This window comes from Saccopteryx bilineata, chromosome 5 (genome assembly GCF_036850765.1).
Source record: "Saccopteryx bilineata isolate mSacBil1 chromosome 5, mSacBil1_pri_phased_curated, whole genome shotgun sequence".
NCBI lineage: Eukaryota > Metazoa > Chordata > Mammalia > Chiroptera > Emballonuridae > Saccopteryx > Saccopteryx bilineata.
The window spans coordinates 202,359,993-202,383,978 of record NC_089494.1 but is presented as its reverse complement, the minus strand read 5'-3'; the positions used below and the strand labels follow the sequence as shown (position 1 = coordinate 202,383,978).

Below are 23,986 nucleotides of genomic sequence, written 5' to 3'. Positions count from 1 at the left end.
GTATGGATAACAGTATCCTTGAAATATCTCTGTTGGGCTGTGTAAGGCACTTGAACTAGAATTAGAGAGTAGCTGTCTAAACTTTTGTTTATTCTGAATATCAGCCAATTTCATACTATTCTCTTAGATTCATGCAATTCCTGGTTCAAGATCCCTCTTTTCTCATCTTACTTTTATGTTTATATAAACTAAAATGGATACAAAGAGAAAGCTCAGAACAGCTACAGCTGGCCCTCAGCCTATGCTCTTATCTTCACAGGCATTTGCAACTCTGAGCTTCTAATTCTGTGCCCTTGGCTTGATACTGTCCTGCTCAGTTCTGACAGTACATCTGACTGGGGACAGACTCTCGCCTTTTGTGCTGTCATGTCCTCTTTCTCGACCAGATTTTTATCTAGAACAGCAATTCTCATTTTCATCGTCATCTGGAACTTGATACAGACAAGAAAATAGGTGAAGATACGCTTCCTTGTTTTTGTTTTTAACCAGACAGGTCTTTCAAAAGCTATACAGATGATTGAGTTTTGTTTTTAGTGGAAATAATTAATTTGCATGCTTTTGTTTGCTGCTTTTACAGTTTATGAAAGAGCAAGAGAATGGGGCAAGGGGGTGAGGAGTCCTTTCATTGCTTTTGTTTGGTTAAAAGTGATGCTATTTTTATGGTTACTAAATATGAGTATTGTGAAAAAGACTGTGCAGAAAGGCATGCTAAAAAAAATTGAATAAGTCAGTATTTTAGCTTCTTTTAGGACAGAATAAGTTATTAGTTCAAAGCATGAGCTTTGAAGTTTAGATGGGATCGGCTTCGAGAGCTGGCTCCCCCTATGTGACTAAGTGATTTGAATTTTTCTAACACGCAATTTCCTCATTTATATAATGTGGTTATTAAAATACCTCATGGTGACGTAGAAATTATATAATACATAAAAGGTGTTTAGCACTTTACTTGGCAAATAATGAACACTTAAAATTGGTAATTATTATTTTTGCAGGAACTAGGTAAGTTCCTATATTATTTTCGGGCCAGCTTCATGGATAAAAAGTGTAGGCCTTATGGTTTAATATAAGTTACCAGTACGTTCTTATGATCCAGTTGATCATTCTCCCAATGGCTCTTGCGTTTTGTTTATTAAATAAACTAGATTCAATAGGGTAAAAGAAAAAGCAACTTTTTTCTTTTGCCAGTATACCTCTGAACCTATTTTTTTAACTTGTTCTTTCTCTGTCCCTGGATGAATGTATGGCAGGTCTCAAAGATCTCTTAGTTACTGTTAAGTAACAAGTCACTATTAAATCAGTAGAAGTTTAATCTTGTCAATAGCCACATAACTCCAAGCTGACCTTCAACATCTTTTGACATTATACCAGCTGAGGTGTCCCTTATGTTTACAAGGCCATGGAGGTGGAGGATAGGTACTGGCTGCTTCTCTGTCTCTCCATGGGCCCCATTAAACATTATCTGGGAAAAGGAAAGATGAAGTCAGTCTTAGCTCCCAAATTCTCCATTCAACTTAGCTTATTAAATTATCTCTCAAATCCTGACTTCCCCATGACAGCCTCACCTGGTGTTACTGATCCCCTCTAGCTCTGGGTACAATTATACCCATTTTGGCAAGGCGAGAGATAGTAGGAGCTTCATCTCCATTGGTCTGGCCTCCCTTTGCATGGGGTATTAGGTCATGCCACTGTATTAGGGGAAACCATGGGAGTGGGCCATGGCTCATGGCCATATGTCATGGACAAGACCGGCTATATAATTTGTAGTGTCCTATGCAAAATGAAATCACAGGATCCTTGTTCAAAAGTTATTAAGAATTTCAAGATCGTGGCAGCAGAGCATTCAATTAAGAGCAGGGCTCTTCTGAGCACATGGCCATGTAAGACTGCATGGGTCACATGCCCAGGAAGCCAGCCCTGACATTAGAAATAATACAGGATGAGATTGTAAAGGCAATCACAAAAAGAACTAGCACTTCTGTTTCAAGAATGAAGACTGAGAACAATGTCTAGAGTGGGAAAGAAGAAAGGAGGTGATTCAGGAAGAACGGATTAAGGATTCCCAGAAATAGACGTGAAGGCTTCTGAGCTGGTTAATAAAACCACTAACTTGGCATGGTGTCATAAACTGGCGTGCAGGTGTCTGAGGCGAGCCTGGGCATCAGGTGCAGAGTGAGGGCCAGTCTTCCTGTCAACCTTGTCTGGGTCTCTCTTTGGGCACAGGGTCCCTGATCAAAGCCCCAAAGCACTCTGTGTGTGGAGGAAAGCAGGCCTAAAATGGGGACTGGACTGCTGAAGGACCGATGAAGAAGCACGGAGGGAAAGTCCCTGACCTTCCTACTCCTTACTAATACTAGTCAGGTAGGATCACTATGTGTAAGACTTTGGACTTTCCCAAGCAATTCTGTGTTCATTATTTCACAGACATGGCATCTGTGTCTGTAGAATCCTAAGGCCGAGTTCCAGAGTAAACACCCTTGGATCCAGGGCCCCTTTTCTGAGAGACAAACTTGAGAAGACTGCCCACTGGCCATCATATTGTCATTGAGCCATAGCTTTGCCCTGGGTCCACCCCTGCCCTGTGGGTAACCCCATTCTTCTACCTCCTGATGCCATTCCTCGGCAAGATGGTACAGAAAATGTGAGAAAGAGGATGCAGGATTCCCAGTACCTTTCCCTCAATAGGAGATTCTATCTATTTTGCAGATGTGTCAACGCCTTCCTAAATCCTAAAATGCTATGAGTTACTTCAATCTACAATGTCCTGCCATACCATCATAGCTCAGATTATTTCAAAAGGGTTAACTGATGTGGAAAACAAAATCAGAGGCATTTTTCAAAAGTAGTTCAAATACTGGGCACTTATAACTAAGAATGTGAAAAACATGACAACCCAATTTTTTCTTATTTACTCTGGGATGATACCTTTGTTTAAATATAATATTGTTTAGTTAATTATTTTCATAGAAATTTAATGCATCAAAAGGATATTTCAGCCTGACCTGTGGTGGCATAGTGGATAAAGTGTTAACCTGGAATGCTGAGGTCGCTGGTTTGAAACCCTGGGCTTTTCTGGTCAAAGCACATATGGGAGTTGATGCTTCCTGCTCCTCCTCCCCTTCTCTCTCTCTCTCTTCCTTTTCTCTCTAAAATAAATAAATAAAAATTTAAAAAATAAAACATATATTTTAGTATTGAACACTGTGTTGTCACTAATATGTTTTTAAAGACTATTTTTTAAAAGGTATACTTTATGAGTATATATATATAACATATAATATTGGTGTTAAATAATATAATGCAATGAAAAAATCCTGTGGGGTGTGTGTGTGTGTGTTTGTGTGTGTGTGTTGTATCTGTGTAAAAAGAGCAGAGAGGAAGAAGATTGGAAGAAAATTCCCCCCAAATATGCAGTCATTCTCTGAATCAAGGAATTAGAAATTATTTTTATTTTCTACTTTGTATTTCTTCTCTGTGTTCCAAATGTCCAACATTGATGCCATAACATAGTTTATATTACCAAGTGAGAATATTATTATTTTAAAAGAACCCCTAAGAACCAGTAAGATAGCACATGTTTATTTAAAAATTTCTAGGCTTAACCAAACACTCCTTTGATATAATCATCACATTTTATTGCATTTTCATAACTCCTTTCCCTACTAGACTTAATTTACTTAAGATCTGTGACTTATTTTTATATTTCTAGCTACTCAGATATCTAGCACATGTAGTAAATAATAAGTGTTTGTGGGATGAATGAATGAATTTATAAATGAATGTATATATTTAAGCCATTTTCTAGTTCAGACATAATATAATTCTACTTCTGTTGCCCTTTTCCTCATAATTTTATAGTTCATTTTACATACTTACTCAAAAGCCATTTTATTTAAGTGACTTGATTTTAGACTCTTTCCAAAGCATTTAATTTTATTTTCATTAAATTTAAACTTTTTTCTTTTTACACTCATTTCCTCTTTGATTTACCTAGTATTCAATTAAATTACATACTTACACTAACAAGTACAATTGGCATAAAAAGACTCATTTAAAAATAACTGACTGCTGGGAAAGCGCACAGTTCAGCGGAAGCGGAAGTGAGGAAGGGCGCTAGCAAGTGGCCCTCAGGCAACACGCATTAGACATGCAGAGGACATTAGTCGCGGTGCTTCTTTAGGAAAAACAGAGCAATGGGATTAAGTGGAGGTCAGTGAAGAGAGCGCTGACTTACTTGCATTAGGCCACCTTGTTTGCCTACAAGATCCTTTTAAAAGCATGATCACCTGTTCTACATCATAAACTTTTCCTCCTGCTCCTGGCTCCTTGGAAACAAAACAACTGAAAAGCAATGAACAGAAGAACCTGAACATTTCTGTTCAAGGTGTGTGTGTGTGTGTGTGTGTGTGTGTGTGTGTGTGTGTGTGTGTGTGTGTGTGTTTCCAGCAACAGAAGGAGTTAAATCTGAAAAGAAATAAATCAAATGTGAGAGAGAAAAAATTCCCTAAAGTCACTGTTACAAAAATATCCTAAAATCTGGGAAACTGGCCCAAATCCTAGGAAGATTTGGATTTGATATTAGACCAGCAAGGTCAACCATAGAACTTTCTAGTAAAATTGTGCATAAAAACATGATTAGATTAGGTGAAAGAGAAAAATTGAAAATAAATGGGGAAAATAATAAATCATAACTTACATTTGGTTTATTTCAAAGTTGCCCTTGAATTTCATTCTTAAATATAATGTTTGCTTACTATTGCTTAGGATTAAATGATTTAATTTTTTTTCAAAATAACAGTTTAGTTAGGCTTCTACTTAAACTCTTAAGCCCATTGTTTAAATGCTATAACCATAATAGTATATTCCAGGAGTTTGTAGTCCATCAACACTTTAAAACTCAATTTTGATGAGTAAATAAATCTAAACCCCAGAACAGAGCAGCCATAAACATCACAATAGTGTTTGTGTGTGTGAGTGTGTGTGTGTGTATGTTTTTGCAAAAGCATAGTTTCTCTACTCACTTTTTCTTTCAACATTGAACTAAATGTATTTATTTTTTTTCTTTACTGTGCCCAGAATTTTCCTTGATGATCTGTTATTAAGTTATTTTATTAAAGAGTGCTTAGAGTATATGAAAAAGTGTTTTGAATATCAAATTATTTTTTAATTAAATCAGCACTATTTCTTGCAGCAGATTACTAGATATTGCAGATGTTATTCATAAAATACCTGCCAACAGACCAGGAAGGAAATCTAGTTGTGTAACAGGTCAAAGCTACATGTATTTTGATTTGTATAGAGACTAGGTTATGTTAAATGAGGGTTTCAGAAGAAGTTTAAGAGCCTTGAGTAAACCAAGGTGTTGTTTTAATAATGATATGCACACAAAAGTAAATCTTATACAAATATATATGGACAACTTATTTGGCCTTTACCGATTTTAAATGTAAATGTACAATACAGTTATGGTGGTTTCCATCTCTAGAAAAACATCAAAAAATCTAAATATAAAATATATTATTTGATTGGTATACTTTGCTGATATATTTGTACTACAAAGACACAAGGCAATAAACATTGCTAGTAAAAAGCTATCATTAAAATTTCTAGGATCAATATTTATTCCTTACCAACACTTAATCTATCCTTTTTTTAAACTATTTTCTACTTTTTTCTTTCTTTAGGTTTTCTTTTTATTATATTGCAAATTCCATGAAAGCAGAAACTTATCCCCTGAAACTATCTTTATTTTTGTACTTTACCTCACAGTAACAATACATGTTGTTTAGACATATAATCAATTTTTTCCATCATTCAAAAAGATTCATCTGTACACCAAAGCACAAACAACAAAAGAAAAAAAAACCAGGTGAAGTGGACATCACCAAATTAAAAACCTTTGTGTTTCAAAGGATACCATGAAGAGATAGAAAAAACAACCCACAAAATGAGAGAACTTCTTTCAAATTGCATATCTGATAAGGAACTTGTACCTAGAATGTATAATGAACTATTACAATTCAATAACAAAAAGAAAAGTAACCCAATATAAAAATGGACAAAGGATTTGAAAAACATTTCTCCAAAGAAGGGATATAAATGATCAATAAGCATATGAAAATGTAGGCATTCAACATCACTAGTCATCCAAGAACTGTTAACCAAAATTACAGGGAGATATCACTTATACTCACTAGGAAGGCTATGATCAAAAAGTCAGATAATAACAAGTATTCAAGGATGGAAAGAAATTAGAACTCTCATACATTTCTAGTAAGAATATAAACTGGTACTCTAGTTACATACCCAAGTGAAATGGAAACCTATGTTTACACAATCATTTGTGCACAACTGTTCTTAGCAGCACTAGTCACAATAGTCAAAATGTAAAAATAACCCAACATGTCCATCAACTGATGACTGCATACCCAAAATGTGGTATATCCATGCAATAGGATGTATCGTGTCAACAAAAAGAAGTGAAGTACTGACATATGCTACAACATGGATGAACCTTGAAAATATTACTTGGAGAGAAATAACCCAGTCACAAAAGACTATGCATTGTATGTATGAATCTAATATTTATGTGGAAGATCAAGAGCAGGTAAATCTATAGAGACATAAAGTGCATTGGTGGTTTCCTAGGGCTGGAGGTGATGGAGAAATTGAGAGTGATGAACTTTAAAAACAAAATTAAATAAATAAATAAAATACAAGCCATCCTCCATCCACCAGACCTTGCTGTAGTAAATTATCAGGAAGACTGCAAGTGGTTGGAAACTCCATTTTGTGGTTCTGCACATTTGTGTTCTCACTTGTCCCTGGTCGTGAAGGAGTCTGGATTTAGCATCAGGAGCCCTAAGCTTTGTGTACTGTCTTCCTGAAGCTGTGTAACCTTGAGAAGTTCACTTAACCTTTCCAAATCTTAATGAAACAGAAATGATTACCTCACAGACACATTGAGAGCTAAATGAGACAACATGAGTCACACTGTAAATTCCTATACAAATGGAAGAGGTTGCTATGGTCAGTTCTGCAGACCTGGGGCCTTGATTTTGGGTTTACAAGAAGTCAGGCCCAGGGCTGACTCACATCATCCAACTGCATCTCATGCAGGAGCCAGGGTCTTAATTTACAGTGAGAAATCACACTGACAAACAGATTGGATAGCCATGTCAGTCTGTCCACTCATTTTCTTCCCAGGAGAGAAATCTATTTGGGAAACTCAATTACCATCAGAAGGTTGCTTGGAAAATACAGAATCAGAGCTGGGAGGGGGGTGTTGGATTATCCTAGGAACATTACCATAAAGATAAAGCTATCTAATGAGTCCCCTCCCTTCTCTAAAGAAATAGATCTGCCAAGCAGACTAAACAGCCTTCCTTCCTTAGTGCAGGAAGCTGCTCACAAAAGTGCCCTTCCACCCCTACTTTTCAGGTAACCCTCCTCCTACACAGGATATCTGCAACTACCCCGACTTCATCATCCTTCTTCATTTTATGTGTTGTTATAACAAACTAATTCTCAATTTCAAACTTCTTTTGTATTGCTTGTATTTTGCAGGTAGACTGCTTCCTGGAGACTATGTGTGACCTATAATTTCCTACCCTCCCCACAGAAACACTGATCCAATCAAGGTTTCCCAGAGAAAGCTAATCTAATCTACGTGGTATGGCTTCTTTTCTGATCCAGTTAGTTGTCTTGTTTTCTTCCAGACAATTTTTCTCTGACTTAAAAAGTTGAGTTCTCTATAAATGTGAATTATTATGATCATTGTAAGCTCTGCAGATCAATATCTTAATGGTCAGTATCATGGCATGATTAGGACCTGCTGGTAAAACACAGTCCTCAATCTCTCTAGTCTTCCTTCTCTCCCAGGACATACCACCATTTTTAAAAAATCAGCTTTGCCCTGAAAGAATTTTAATAATAGGGAAGTGAAATAACATTTATGTCACTGGACCATTCATGTGCATCCATTTTTCTTAGTATTTTTTATTATTCTAGAAAGAAAAATTAATTATTAATAGATTTATCTGGTCTTTCCAGAAATGCAGTGTTGGGCGGATAAAATGTATTATGCTCACTTTGTGAAAGATGGCGCTGCTCATGTGGAGGCCGTCGCCCAGGTGATATTAATGTGTGTTGGGGGTGGGCTAAAGGCAGGTAGAATCTTTGGAGCCTGGGGCCTGGTTTTGGGATTAAGTCTTTCCCACCCTTTTTGATGTGGGGTGGTACAATCTAATCATGCCTCAGAGAAGTGACTTTGTATTAGAGACTTCCATATTTTGTATATTGGATTAAAGGTTTGGATTTCTACACTATAAAATAGGGGCAGAATGGGAGCTTGCCCCTGAGATTATCATTAGAGGAGAGAGCAGAGCAGAGAGCCAAAGGAGGCCACGTGGAGGAGGCCAGGAGAAGCAGCCAAGATGGTGGAGTGTTGAGTGAGAAGCCAGTTAGTGCAGAGTTTGTGCAGGGAGAAGGAAGGAGATGGGGAACAGAGGTGAATAAGTCTGGTGAGCTAGAAACCTTTGATTCTAGGAGAACTTGGATTAAGTCAGTAGCTTTGTGAGCACTGAATGTGAGTGGGTTTTGGAGCCCTGTGTGTGTTTTTACTTGCCCGCCAGGTGCAAGCTAGAATTAAAGCTAATGGCCCACCAATTCTTGGCTCCGTTGTTTCTTTACCGAATCCAATGCGAACCTGCATGGGCCGGGCTGCCGTGATGGTGGCCGTGCCTTCTGGCTTTACATGCGGATATCACTATCATGTCACATGGCATAACACTGGAAAGAATGTGAATTTCAGAGTCAGAGAGTTGGAGAGTTCTGTTCCAGCTTCTCATTAGTAATGTATCTTGGTCCAGTCACTTGACTACTCTGAACCTCACTTTTTGATTCATTACTTATTTCCATTGCTTGTGTCCTGCAATAGTGAAAAATAATGGAAGATAACAAGGATTATAAATGGCATGTTGTAGGTACAATGGAGAGGATAACTATTAGTTTTGAGTCTTTGCATTCTTTTTTTAAAAAATTTATTCATTTTAGAGAGGGGAGAAAGAAAGAGAGAGAGAGAGAGAGAAGAGAAAGAGGAGTGCAGGGAGGAGCAGGAAGCACCAATTCCCATATGTGTCTTGCCTCAGGGTTTTGAATCAGTGACTTCAGCATTCCAGGTCAACACTTTATCCTCTGTGCCATCATGCCATCATTGGTTAGGCAGAGACCTTTGCATTCTTTAAAGAGGCTTCTATCGTTGTGAGGTTAAATTCTGGATTGGTCATTGGTGGTTATGTGGGCTTCGAAAACTATGGACCTTTCTGTTCATTATTTGAAAAGTAAGTAGAAAATGACATTTTCATGTTTTAAATTGATAACACATCACTAATCATTAGAGAGATGCAAATTAAAACCACAATGAGATATCACCTCACAACTGTCAGAATGGTGCTCATCAGTAAATCAACAAAAGCAAGTGTAGGTGAGGATGTGAACCAAAGGGAACCCTTGTGCATGGCTAGTGGGAATACAGACTGGTGCAGCCACTGTGGAAAACACTATGGAGTTACCTCAAAAATTTAAAAATGAACTGCCTAATGACCCAGAGATTCTACTTCTGGGAATGTATCTAAAGAAACCCAGCCAAGATTTGGAAGCAGCTCAAGTGCCCATCAGTAGATGAGTGGATAGAAAAGCTGTGGTCAGAGATGGATTAAGGTCGTTTGAGGGCCCGCGTACAGAAGAAAATATTGGGCCTTAAAGAAGAGAGAGAGACAGGGAAAATAAAAGTACATGTTAACCATATTTTTAAATAAATAAAAAATATTATGTAATTTTAATGTTAAAATTGCACATATGAAATTAAACTTAGTGTAATTAGAAAAAAAGTGTAAAGTTGGGGTTTTGCAGGGCCCAGGGTACGTACCTAGCACACCTGCCATAAATTTGCCTCTGGCTGTGGTACATTTACACAGTGAGATGCTACTTGACTATAAAAAAAAGGAAGGAGCATTATGCTAAGTGAAATAAGTTAGTAAGTCAGTCGGAGAAAGACAAGTACCATATGATCCCACTTACATGTGAAATCTAATGAACTAACAAACAGGATAGAAACAGACTCAAAGATACAGAGTAGACTGACAGCTCTCAGAGGGAAGGGTGTTGGGGGACTAGGTGAAAAAGGTGAAGAGATTAACCAAAAACAAAAACAAAGAACCATGACCTTGGCCAGTTAGCTTATTTGGTTAGAGCATCATTTCAATATGCCAAGGTCACGAGTTCAATCCCCGGTCAGGACACATACAAGAAGCAACCAATAAATGCACAACTAAGTGTAAAAATAAATCAATGCTTCTCTCTCTCTCTCTCTCCCTTTCTCCTCTCTAAAACCAATCAATAAAAGAAATTTTGAAAACCTCATAGACAACAGTGATTGTAGGAGGGAAAGGAGGGTGGAGGAAGGTAAAAGAGAGTAAAGAGGGGATGATAAGTGGGGAGGGAAGGAAGCTTGACATTGGGTGATGAACACAGAATACAATGTACAGATGATATAGAATCATGCAACTGAAACCTACATAATTTTATTAACCAAAGTCACGCCAATAAATTCAATAAAAATTTTTAAATAAAAAATAAGAGTAGTAACAGTGTAGTTAAAATTATTTTCCTCAACACACTGAATTTTGTTGTACATTTCAAAAAAATAGGTGGCTCAGTGTATTATAGAACCTAACTAAGGTTTATAGGGCAGTCTCTTAAGAAATGGTCTTCTATATAGAGAAACACAAACAGTGTCTGTACAAATTTTCACATCTGATCTCACCTACTATTTCAGGAGAGAGAGAAAGAAGGAGCCCACAGCATTACAGGCCTCTGACTTCAAAGCCTCTTAGTTTTTAAACTGCTGTTTGACTTGGAAAAACCATGGTCAGATGCTTAAGCTTTTAAAAAATCAAACACCATTTAAATGTCCTGCTAACTGCATGCCCAAGGTTTTATAACCTGATTCTTTTCCAGAAAGGAAAGAATGATCTGCAAAAGGAGTACTATGTAATGAAATATTCTTAGTGAGTTAAATTTTTTACTTTCTAAAAGGGTTCTAAGTGTTGATGATATGACTGCAGCTTTTCTATCAAATATAACAGTTGCAGAAAACAAAGAAAAATCAGACAAAGGACTTGGTACAGAATACCAGGTATAACACAAACCTAAAGAAAGCAAAGGTAGTTTTTCAGATTTCTTCTCCTTCAGATCATGCTCTCTGAGTTTTTCATTTTTGGGGGATGGCTTTTCAGATTCCTTGAGCCTGCTCTAGCACACCATACCCTCTCTTAGTCACTTTGAAGAAGGTTGCATCCCTATTTTCCATGGACTTCTTGTGTTAATCTTCTCAGGTTGCCATAACAAAATGCCACAGGCTAGGTAGTATGAAGAAAATAATTTAGTTTCTCACAGTTCAAAGTCTAGAAGTCTATGATCAGGGTGCCAACATGGCCTGATTCTGGTGAAAACCCTTTCTGGCTTGTAGGTGACTGCCATTTTCTGTGTGCTCTTATGACCTTTTTATGCAAGGTTTGGGGGGAAAGGGAAAGAAAGAGGGAGATTGAGGAAGCTCTCTGGTGTCTCTTCCTATAAGACACTAATTCCATCATCAAACCCTGTTCCTCATGACATCATCTAAGCCTATTTACTTCCCAAAGATCCCATCCCCAAATACCATCCCACTGGAGGTTAAGGCTTCAACATATGAATTAAGGACAATTTGAGGATCACAACTCAATCCATCACACCTCTATGAACCTCTTAACCATGTCACTTCACTGAAATTTAATGTCTTTGTGGTTTATTCTGTCTTTTAGTGTGATAGTTACCCACCACATATAGTGAACTAATATGCTCATAGAAGTTAAGTTTAAAAATTTGGTAGACAATGAGAAATAAAAGCTGTCTCACACATACCAAAATTCTCAAATTGGCACAGACTCCAAATTCTAAAGAGCTCTTTTGGGAAAGTCAAATTATAATCAGAAAGCTGATTGCTAACCAAGAATTCAGAAGATCAAAATTATTTGCATAATTAAAATGTTTACTGTTGTGAGGCTAAGAAAGCCCAATATATCCTGTTCTACTATAGAAATAGCTTTAAACCAAAGGGACAATGAAAACTAGAATCTATTGGCAGAACTTCTTCTCCCTAAGGGGTGCCTTAATTGGCCTTCCCAAATTGCTCTGATTTTTCACACTTCTGTCACAAAATAATACCATGTACAATGGAACCCTCCAGTCTGGCTCAGGTCTGGAAGCCATTGCACTTCTTTAGTAGAGAAATTATAATCTGGGTGTATAGAATAGAAGCTTGGGAGTCAGATGATCTCATTTTGAAAATTCTTCTGCCACATCTTGGCCACGTGACCTTGAGGACGTTATTGAAAATGCCCTAGACATCATTCCTCCATCGCAATATTAAGAAAATAATCCAATTTAATTTGCAAGTTTTTTGTATTATACTCAAAATGCTTTTAGCACATTAGTCTTAATACATACTACACAAATCTTACTTATTATTTTGTGGGAATTTTAATATCTCTGCTTTAATTCAATGCATGATTTTATAGTCTAACTCCCAGGGTACAAGGTAGTATCTCTTATTTCGACCTTTCACGATCTAGAGATTATTTTATGTTTGCTCATGGAACCTTCCACCAATTATATTGATGGTAGAGACAGGTGACATGACTCTTTCCAGAATGCATACTGCCTTCTTTTCTATCTGACTAGTTAACGTAAAATTTAAGGCCCTGACCAGTTGGTTCAGTGGTAGAGCATCAGCCTGGCATGTAGAAGTACCAGGTTCAATTCCCATTCAGGGCACATAGAAGAAGCAACCATTTGTTTCTCCTCCTCTCCCTCTTCTATTCTTCCCTTCCCTCACAGCCATGGCTCAATTGATTCGAGCAAGTTGGCCCCGGGTGCTGAGGATGGCTCCATGTCCTCCCCTTAGGCACTAAAATAGCTTGGTTGAGCAACAGAGCAATGACCCCAGATGGGCAGAGAATGGCCCAGTAGGGGGCTTGCCAGGTGGATTCCAGTCATGGCACATATGGGAGTCTCTTTGCCACCCCACCTCTCACCTAATTAAAAAAAAATTTAACAGAGAACTTCTGGAGATAATGTCACATCACTTTTCTAGGACAAAAGTTCATGCCATTATTGTGGAAAATCTCTGATGGTATTTAAAGGAGACAGCAGGAAAAGATGACTACAGAGGTCAGAGGAGAAGGAAAACTAATTGTGTTCTCATGGATTTGCCAAAAATCATTGTTACTCCTTTTCTTTATGTTAAACATTCTTCATTGCAAATGTAATGCATCTACCCAAAGCACATACACTGGCTTTGTTAGTAATTATTTTCTTGCTTTTTAAAAATACTTTTACCTGTATATCTATATCCAAACTGTTGTAGTTTAGTCTGTTTTTCGACTTTTTATATAGATGATCACATTATTTTTTATCTGACTTCTTCGTCTTAATTTTATGTTTTAAACTTTCATTCATGGTGTTGGATATAGTTGCAATTCATTCAATTCATTACTATATGGTATTGCATTCTATGAATATAACTATTTATTTAACCATTTACTTTTGATAGAAATTATTTCGGTTCCTGCTTTGGCTATTACAAATAATTCTTCTTTAAATATGCTTTATTAAAAAATCCAAAGAACATTTAAAAACTGAAAATGTGATATATTAATGTAAGATCTCAACAGAGTGGTTTAGCAGAAGATGGACACAATAGAAGAAATATTCATTGATTGAAAGATTAATACAAATAACTCTTACTGAGGCACAGAGAGAAAAAGGACTAGGTAAAAGAACAGAAAAGCTCTGATGTTGTCTGTGAGACCTGCCCTAGTCCCAACCAGTCAAAGGGCTCATCGTCCCTTGGCGACATGATTGGCTCAAGAGCTGGCATGTGATTTAGGGTGGTGCAATTGGAGCTAATCTTGGAACTTGGGCTTGAGCAACAACAAGGAGATGCTCTCTTTTTCACTGTACTTGAATTTGGGTTTCAGAGATTTAACTGAAGCTCTAAGGCTGGTGTTTTCTTGGGGCCAAGAGAGGAAAGTAACTGAATTCTGATAACATCATTTGCAATTCTAGAGAGTACTATACCAGTTCTATCTCTAGACTAGTTGGTTCTATGAGAAAATATGTCCCTTCTTGCTTTAGACCATTTACAGTTGGTTTTTGTTTTATTACTGTTAATAAGAGTCCTAACTATAAATACTACTTCACTCTTCTGCATCCCCCAAATGTCCTCATTCCTGCCTTCCAAAAGGAAAGGTAGAACTCATGCTATAAGTAACTTTAGACCAATGCTCTGGTCTATCTTCCAACTTGTACATAAGCTTCCTTTTGGGTCTTTTCCAAAAAAACAACAGCATTGGTCTAGGAGCCTGACTACACACAGGACATCTGCATCAAACTCTTCTTTTATTTGATCCCTGTTGACATATTCGTCCAACAAACCTTTTTCTATTCTTCTTTGTCTTGTTTGTTTTTTGTACTCCTAAGTTTAATACATTGTTTTAATTAACATTTTAAGAACTAAACTTGTAGAGAGCTGTGATTATGTCTGAGTGACAGGGCTCATCACTACTCTTGGAATGGAATCATATTTAAAGTGAAGAGCTAATTGCAAATTTCAGTTGTTTCCGGTTTTGAGTCTAATGTTCAATATGACAATAAGGTGAACCCAATGTTCAATATGCTTTGTTTGACCTTTACAATATGTATTAAAATCTTATCTTTGTTCCACAGAGTTACTATCAGAAGATTCTACATATTGCTCACTGCAGGATTCTCTTGAAATGTCAGGATGTCTGGCACCCCAGCCCATATTCTCTCCTGGCAACAATCAGCTAGAGCAAAGTAACAGCTGCCTCTGTTGTCCTAAACTGGCCTACTTCACTTACTTGCTCTCCCACGAGAAACATTAAATAGTGATCTGTGTGGTCAGACATGGGACCAAGAAGGTGTGTCAGTGGGTGCCAAAGAGTGAATACGTGATGGTCAAATCAAAAGCCCTCAGTGCTTCCAAATTGCAGAGGTGTGGAATGAAGGAAGGAATAAATTAAGTTGTGCTATAAAAAATTTTTGAAGTTATTTCTCCTATATATCTGACTATGCAGTCACTTTTTTATAAAGATTTTATTTATTCATTATAGAGAGGGGGGAGAGAGAAAGAGAGAGAAGTGGGGAGGAGCAGAAAGCATCAACTCCCATATGTGTCTTGACCAGGCAAGCCCAGGGTTTTGAACCGGCAACCTCAGCGTTTCCAGGTTGACACTTTATCCACTGCACCACCACAGGTCAGGCTATGCAGTCACTTTATCAATGGATGCCTCATATAAAGATATTTTTCCTGTGTGTTTAACTACTGACTACTTTATTTTCTTTTATAGTTTTTAAGCCCTGCACTTTTGCATAATCTTCTAACATACCTGATTATCAGAAAGAGTGTTTTTCCAAGTGTGTAACCCATATACTAAAGTATCACCTAGAGAACTTGTTTTGGTTAGTACTGTTATGTAGCAAACCAACCAAAACACAGTGGCTTCAAACAACAATCATTCATCAGTTTGGGCAGGGCAAGGCAGACTTGGCCTGCCTCTACTCCAAGAGATGTCAGTAGGTACAGCTCAAGGGTAACTCATATTCAGGGACTAGAATCTTTGGAAGTCTATCTCATTTACATGTCTTAGGGTTGCTTCCAGATGTCAACTGGGCCCTCAGCTGGGATTGTTGGTGGGAAGACATAAAAAGAGCCTTACCATACAACTGCTTGACTTCCTTATAGCACATTGGCTTTGTTCCAAAAATATGCATCCCAAAAGACAGGAAGTAAAGACTACTGGTATTTTAAATCCAGGGCCCAAATCCTGCACAGTATCTCTTCCACTACATTCTGTTGGCCCAGCAATGACTGTGCACATTCAGGGAGAGGGCTCATTGAACCCAACTCTCAATGCCAAGCGTGTCAAAAAATTAGGGACCATGCTTTAAAACTTATTAAAAGTGAAAATACTTGGATTTCACCCAAGACACATTAAATCAATACTTCTTGAGGCTTTAGATTGGGAATTTAGTTTTAATGAACACTCAAATTTTTCTTAAGCAGACCAAACCTTGATTTCTATATCATCTTTTTCTTTTTCACTAGAAATATTTTTTATTTTTTGATTAGTTAACTGAGAGTATTATTTTAGTTTCTGGTGTACTATGCAGTAATTAGACATTATATAACTTACTAAGTAATCATTCTGATAAGTCTAGTACCCTTATGACATCATATATAATTATTACAATATTATTGACTGTATTCCTTACTCTCTACTTTACATCCCATGACTATTCTACAGCTACCAATTTTTACTTCTTCACATTTTCCACCCATCCCCTAACCTTCCTCCCACCTGGCAACCATCCAAGTGTTCTCTGTATCTATGAATCTGTTTCTACTCTGCTTGTTTATTTTGGCTTTTAGATTTGATTCTGGATAGATATGTACAGGGGTGGGCAAAAGTAGACCCACAGTTGTAATACAAATTAATAATACAATAATTAATAAATAATAATACAAGAATAAACTCTGTTTTGTGTACTTACAACTATAAGCCTATTTTTGCCCACCTTTGCATTTTTTGCCATTTTATTATTCATATATATATATTTTATTATTCATATTTTTTATATTTCATTCTCCTTTCTTTTCTTAAAGAAGACCCTTTAACATTCATGTAGTACTGGTTTGGTGGTGATGAAGTCCTTTAGCTTTTGCTTGTCTGGGAAGCTCTTGATCTGTCCTTCAATAGTAGATGATAGCTTTGCTGGGTAAAGTACTCTTGACTGTAGGTCCTTGCTTTTCATTACTTTGAATGTTTCTTGCCAATCCCTCCTGAACCACAAAGTTTCTGTTGAGAAATCAGCTGGCAATCTTTTGGGAGCCCCCTCGTAGGTAACTAACTGCCTTTCTCTTGCTGCTTTTAAGATTTCTTGTCTTTAACCTTTGGCATTTTAATTATGATGTGTCTTGGTGTGGGCCCCTTTAGGTTCATCTTGTTTGGGGCTCTCTGCATTTCCTGGATTTGTAAGTCTATTTCCTTCACCAAGTTAGGGAAGTTTTCTGTCATTATTTTTTTGAACAAATTTTCAATTCTTTGCTTTTTCTTCTTCTTCTGGCACTCCCATGGTGTGAATGTTGGTATGTCTGAAGTTGTCCCAGGACTCCCAATACTATTCTCATTAGTCCCAGGTCAATGGGCTGCAAGGACTATTTTCAGTCACTGTGGAAGATCAGCTGTGCTGGGGCCCATGTCCCAGAGAAGGTCCCTGGTGCCTATTGGGGCTGTCCCTTGAGTGTGTCACTTATGGAGGTGGTTGGGTGGTATTTCATCATGGTCTTAAGCTGTCTACCATGTGTACTGGATCTAGTGCCTCTACAAGGGTGCAGGCCAAGGTTAGCTACTACAGAGTGATCTGCAGATGGCTGCTACTTGTGCTGAGCTTGGAGGTGCCCAAAACAAGCTAGGAACCAAGGCCAATTGCCACTATTGTCAGGCTTGGGGCCACTTAACAAGAATGTTGCTTGTTTGAGAGATTTCAGAAGAGTCTGAAGCATGAACCAAGACATGCCATTTGTATGAAAAATCCACTGGAAACAGTTTGGGTAGGACCTCAAATTGGGTAGGGCGTGGTCTCAGGGAATCACCAGGGTAGGGTGACCAAGTTGATGGAGATATGACACCTACAAGCTAGCTCATTGCAGTAAAGGCTCAAAAAAGGAACATTGATCTCTAGCAGCTCTTGAGCTTATGCCAGACAATTCAGTTACTTCCCATATGCCCTTAGTGTCTTTGGAACTGCTACTCCACTGCTAGAACTCAAAGAGAATCCAAGTCAGTCCATGTGCGGGCCTTTTGAAAGAAATGCCCAGGTCTCCAGTAGCCTTCTGTCTCACTCAACCATAACACCTACTGGCTTTTATACCCAAATGCCATTGAGACCTCTCTTCCTATCACTGAAATCCTGGACAGGGTGTCCTGGTGTGAGGCTGGGACCCCTTGCTCCTCAGGGGAGATATGCCTTTTGATTTTTATCTGCCACACATAGGCAGGGGATAAGCCTGCCCCATATCTCCACCCCTACTGCCAGCCTTGATGTGGCTGCTTCTTTATATCCTTAGTTGTAGGACCTCTGTTTAGCTAAGTTTCGGGTGGTTCTCAGTGATGGTTGTTCTGTAGTGTAGTTGTAATTTGGATGTGGGTGTGGGAGGATTGGAGTACTGCATTTTCCTAAACTGCAAGTTTGCCTGGATTATATAGTATCTTGAAACCTATTATTTTTTAAAGATTTTCATTTTTTTTTCTATTTTAGAGAGAGGAGAAAGAAAGAGAGAAACGGAGGTGGGAAGAGTGGAAAGCATCAACTTATAGTAGTTGTTCGTGTATGTGCCTTGACCAGGCAAGCCCAGGGTTTCAAACCAATGACCTCAGCATTCCAAGTCAATGCTTTACCCACTGCACCACCACAAGTCAGGCTTGAAGCCTTCTATTTTAACATACAAGTCCTATCTCCCTTATATTTCTTTGGCCAGGAATATATTATAATATTCACAGCTACCACACTTTATTTGATGAGAGGAAACATTGTTGTTTTATTCTAACCTTAGATTCCTCCCACACTAAAAACAGAGCAAAGCACAGGATGAGGAGCGAGGGACTGAGTAAGGGGAGTGTTGGTACACTCCTAAAGTCATCATTAATATGCATCCAGTATGCAGCTGCAAAGGTGGCAGGAGACTTTAGCTGATTTTTATCTGCAGTAACCCTCACTTGTGAGATGTGCTTTTTTTTTTTTTTATAAATGTTAACAAAAGGGAAATTCTTTGAGTAAAAATGTGTATTATTTGAGTTCTTCTAAGAAGCAGACCCTGAGATGTAGACTGAATGCCCATAGTTTATAAGGGAGGTTCAGGGATAGATCATACAAAATAAAACAGATGATAGGGACACATAATTAAACCTGCTACCTCAGTGGGCAACCAGAGCTTATCTATCTGAGAGGCTCTGGGAAAGGGTGTAAACACATACATACACATTAGAATGATCCTGCCAACGGGCAAGGAAACTGGGGTAGATTTCCACTTTCTAGCATAACCTGTAAGGATGCCCCTATTCCAAGACATTTTGATAGGGAAAGTGGGTTCTAGCAGTCCAAGGGTACCCACTAGAGATTTGAGCAAGCATTGGCTGTTTGTAAATCAAGCTGGTGTGCATGAAGATATGAGTAGAACACATCCACAACATGTCAGAAAAATCTCATATCTGTGGTCTGGCTTAATCAAAACAAATCAGACTAAGGACTTTGAATTATGAGAATTTCCAACTGTCTTTATGATTATTGATTATCTGTTTTGTTGTCTTAGATTATACATGTAACCTCCTTGCCTTTCCTGGAGGTGAAGAATCTGCTTAACTGAGAAACCTGTGTTATTTCATCATTTTTTAAAGAAAGCACCTTCCTATCAATGAAATAATTAACTTCTGGAGCATTCGCAACATTTTGTCCAGATGTGTGCTTCCCAGATATAAACTAGCCAAATCCAGAGAAGCCCATGCCACAGTACATTCTTAGACACACCAAAGTTATAGGGATATTTTTTATTCTAGTAAGACCCTGGCTTTGCAGACCACTTTGATGTCATCTCTCCTAACTTATTGTGTGGTTTTAGTTTACAAGCAAAGTGAACATCTGGGCTATTTCAGCTGGCTTTGCTCTTTTAGGTAATGTATAGGATTGTTGTTTGGAAAGGGCTATGCTGGAAGTTACCAGTGATAACATATGGGCTGGCTTTGTATTTCCTAAAGTTCTTTTATGATGCTCTGCCTCATATTGAAGGGAGCCCCAGTACTGCCCAGATGACCCTTCTGACACTCGTGTCTAGATTCATTCTCTTTAGGAGGCAAGGAAACTGCAGGGTAGCTAATGAATTCTGATGATGATGCTCTAAACTAGAGAGTAAACAATCATCTGATCATTATTCACTCAGGAGTTTGCCTAGGGGGAGGTTCCACTTATTTGGGCTATATTTCTGTAATTTATAAATCTATCCAGTTTATTAAATGCGTATCATTTTCCTCCCCATAAAGGCTGATCTTCTTTCTAAGTCATTTTATTTAAGGAAAGTAAGGGCATGATATAGAGATTTATATTTGTGATGGTCCCATATATCTAATGCCACTGAAGTAGGTAGGATTTTATTTCTCCTTATGGCATTTTCATACTAAAGGCATTTTCCCTGTGTTTCTTAATGTGTTTGTTTATCTGTTGTTCTCCTGCTTTACTACTATCTTTTCTGCCTTGTTCATTGAAGCCCTTCAAGTTCATATAGGAAGTCAGTAAGTCAAAGATAAATTAGAGTGTGTGTTCATGGAAGTACTCTTTAGTTTGTCACAGACCACACTGCTCTCTGTGTTTACCCAATATTGGGGTCCAGTGTCAGTTATTACATTGCTTATAATGGCACTTAACCATATACATGCATTTGTATCAGCTCTTAATCCCTGGTGAGGTTTAAAACTACAGTTCTGTATAACTTAGAAGTTTCACAAGGGTGACAATATGTTTGTGTGCCCTGGTTCATTCAGCACCTATCATACAGTCCGTGCTTAAGAAATCTGAGTTAAATAAATGAAAGGGAGGGCTAAATCTAGCTAGCCTCTAGCAAGATAAGCTACTTGGCTATAAGAATTCTATTTTTTCAAGAATGGTAGAATTTTATGACCCGGTCACTAATAACTGTATAACTCATAGCCCCTGCCTTGACTCTAGACTAATGTTACTAGCACCATGCTGAGGGACACAGAAGGGGGTGACCAAAGTGACTGTGGGCTGAGTGTATTGACAGGGACTCTGGAAAGCCTCCCCCTTCCAGATCACATAATATGTTATTAATGAAGGAAAAGTGACCTACTGTACCTTATAAAAGAAAAATGTACCCACTAGAGATTTGAGCAAGTCATTTGGTGTGGCTCCAGATGCCAGGAAACTGAGATGTCTCCTCCCATTTCCTTCTCACAGCCCTGATGCTAGCTATTAGTACTGCTCAACTAATAAATAATATTTAATTTAATTTTCATTGAAATAAATCTTCTTGGTAGCAACAACAATAAAAAAAAGTATGAAGCTTTGCTTTATTTTTACAGAAGGTCCTTGCTTTCTTATGTTTCCTGGTGCTCAGAGTGGGATTCCAGGTGCTCACCACAATCAGAAAAGCTTGTTTACTGAGCTTTGACCTTAGCCCAACTGGCATCAGAGCGTTCCTGACCCAAGTGATCAATTGAGAGCGTGGGTACCACCCTCCAGAGTCCTGTCTTCCCCGAGGCTCAACCACATCAAGGTAAGAAAAAAGTTGTTTATCCATAGGGCCCTCATAGTAGAAGCCTAAACTACAAAACAGATAGAAGAAAACATAAGCTATGGCCTCTGGCACTGAAAGAGGGCATCCTCTTCAGCATAGAAATCACTCCTCTTTTGATTTAGAAGCAAATTCACACTCTACCCTAATGTCCGCAGCCTACATAATGAGCCAGTCTCTGATGTCAGCTCTCACCACTCCCCGCTTCCCCTCATAGGCCTTGGTTCTGCCCCCCACATGCAGTGCACCCACTTTGGGACCTTTGCTTAGACCGCTATGACCTGTGCATGGAAGACGTGTGTCAATATTCAGGCCTCAGCTCTAATGTTGCATCTTCAAAGAAGTCCTTCCTAACTGCCCCATCTTACACACTTCGACTTTCACCTTTACCTACAGCTTAACAACTATCAGATAGTATCTCATTTGTTTGTTTGCTTGTTTATTATGTGTTTTCACCACTAGAGAGTATGTTTCATTAGAACAAGGCTCCAACCTCCATTCATCATTGTATTTCCGATAGGTGGTACACAGTATGTCCTCAGTAAAAGTTTGTTGGGTGGATAAATAAATGCAGGATGATTGTTGGCAGAACGAAGAGCTTGCTAAGCTGAAAAGCAGAACTGAAAGAAGCCAGAGAGAAAGGAGCTGGGAAGAGAGAACCAGAGGCAGTAAGAACAAAAGCAGAAGATGGGGATTCCTTTCTCCTGGGGAGGTCTGCTCAACTAACCCTCTCTTTTTCCTTTTATTTTCTCACACACATAAAAAAGAAAGGTGAGGGGGAATATACTTAATAATATCGTGGTAGTATTGTGATACTAGACTTAGTCTGGTGGTCATATTGTAAGATATATAAATGTTAACTCACTATATTAGACGCCTGAAACTAACATAAGATTTTATACCAAATACACTTAATTTTTTGAAATTGTGATGTAATTGGCATACAACATTGTGTACAGAGGGTAACATACTGATTTGATATATTTATACTGCAAGATGATTGCTATTGCAGCAATAGCTGACACCTCCATGCATCACTCTATGTCATTTCTTCCAGTTGTGGGAACAATTAAGATCTAGTCTCTTAGCAAGTTTAATGTTTATAATAGAGTTTTGTTGTCTATACTCACTGTACTGTGTGTTCAGTCTCCAGCACTGATTAATCTATTGATTATCAGTATGTACCCTTATACATACGTCTCTCCCATCCTCAGCCATTGGAAACCACCATTCATTTTCTGTCTGATCAGCTTGAGATTTTTTTTGTACTTTTGTTTTTCTGAATTCCACATGTACAGAATATCATACAGTATTTGTCTTTCTGTCTGACTTATTTTACCATATATCAAATTTAACAATTTTTACACTGCAAAAGAAACAATAGACAAAATAAAAAGGCAGCCTATAGAATTGGAGAGAATATTTGCAAACCATATAGCAGATAAGGGGTTAATATCCAAAATTTATATAAAAAAAAAAACCTCATACAATTTCAATAGCAAAAATCAACAAAAAACAAACAAAAAATACACAAGAACAATTTGATTAAAATAAGCAGCAATTATGAATAAATAAACGTGTTTTTTTCTTTTCCAGCAGATTTTAAAGGCAAAGGGAAGAGGGGGTAGGAATCAGCTGTGATCAACCACATCAGTCCACCTGTGTGTTGTGCTTTCTGCCTACTCATCCCCTGCAAAGAGCTCGGAGCACACAGCCCACCCACTGGCAGCAACAGTGTCCTGTCTGGGGCATGGCAGCTTGGGGGAACCCCCAGGAGGATGACAATATCGGCCATAGGTTTTGCATTGTCACCTCTCTCTCCTTCTCCTTTTAGACCCATTGACTGCTGGGTCCTGTATCTCCCTTAGGAGCCTGAGCCTGGAATTTGAAAGGCTTTGGAAGGGCAAACTTTACTCCCAACACTGAGCTGTGGGGTCACCTCATTCATTTTCAGAGCTGACATCTATGAGGGCTAACTAGCTGAGTTAATCTCTTTCTGTGTTTTCTCCCGTTTAAATTTACAACCCCTCTATGACCTAGCTATCATTATCCCCATTTCTCAGATGAACACACTGAAACTTAGAGGATTAAACAACCTGCCCAGCATTACCAAGCTTAGTAAATGACAGAATTGGCAGGTAAACCTAGGTCAATCTGCTTCTGCATGCTTTGAAGTGTCATTACCTCTGATTAAGTAAAATTATACTTTCCACTTTCTTCCTGAATTTTGTTCAATTTAATGGGGTAGTTGATGTCTTCTTCTTCCTATTACTGGTATGGGGGATAAATATCTAAACATAATCACCTACGTTTCTTTAGTTGGCCACCATGAATTCCAAAATATGTAGCAGTTTTTGCCTGTCTGCTTTTTTACATAGGGATGATTGTAAAGGTTATTTTTTGGTTGCTTGCTTTCTGAGGAATCCTTTAAACCAGACGAGTCCCCCTGCACCACACTCTGTGGCGTGCTGCCCCCTAGTGGCTAAAGTGAACGTAGCTTCGGTT

At 38.2% G+C, this 23,986-nt stretch overlaps 1 long non-coding RNA gene across 1 annotated transcript; it reads left to right on the top strand.

Moving 5' to 3' along the window:
* Window positions 1-342: 342 nt before the first annotated feature.
* Window positions 343-23,654, top strand: LOC136306133 (uncharacterized). Its single transcript, XR_010725607.1, has 6 exons — window positions 343-453; window positions 2,221-2,358; window positions 7,564-7,669; window positions 21,305-21,463; window positions 22,002-22,193; window positions 23,081-23,654. It is a non-coding gene; the product is annotated as an uncharacterized lncRNA (long non-coding RNA).
* Window positions 23,655-23,986: the final 332 nt, after the last annotated feature.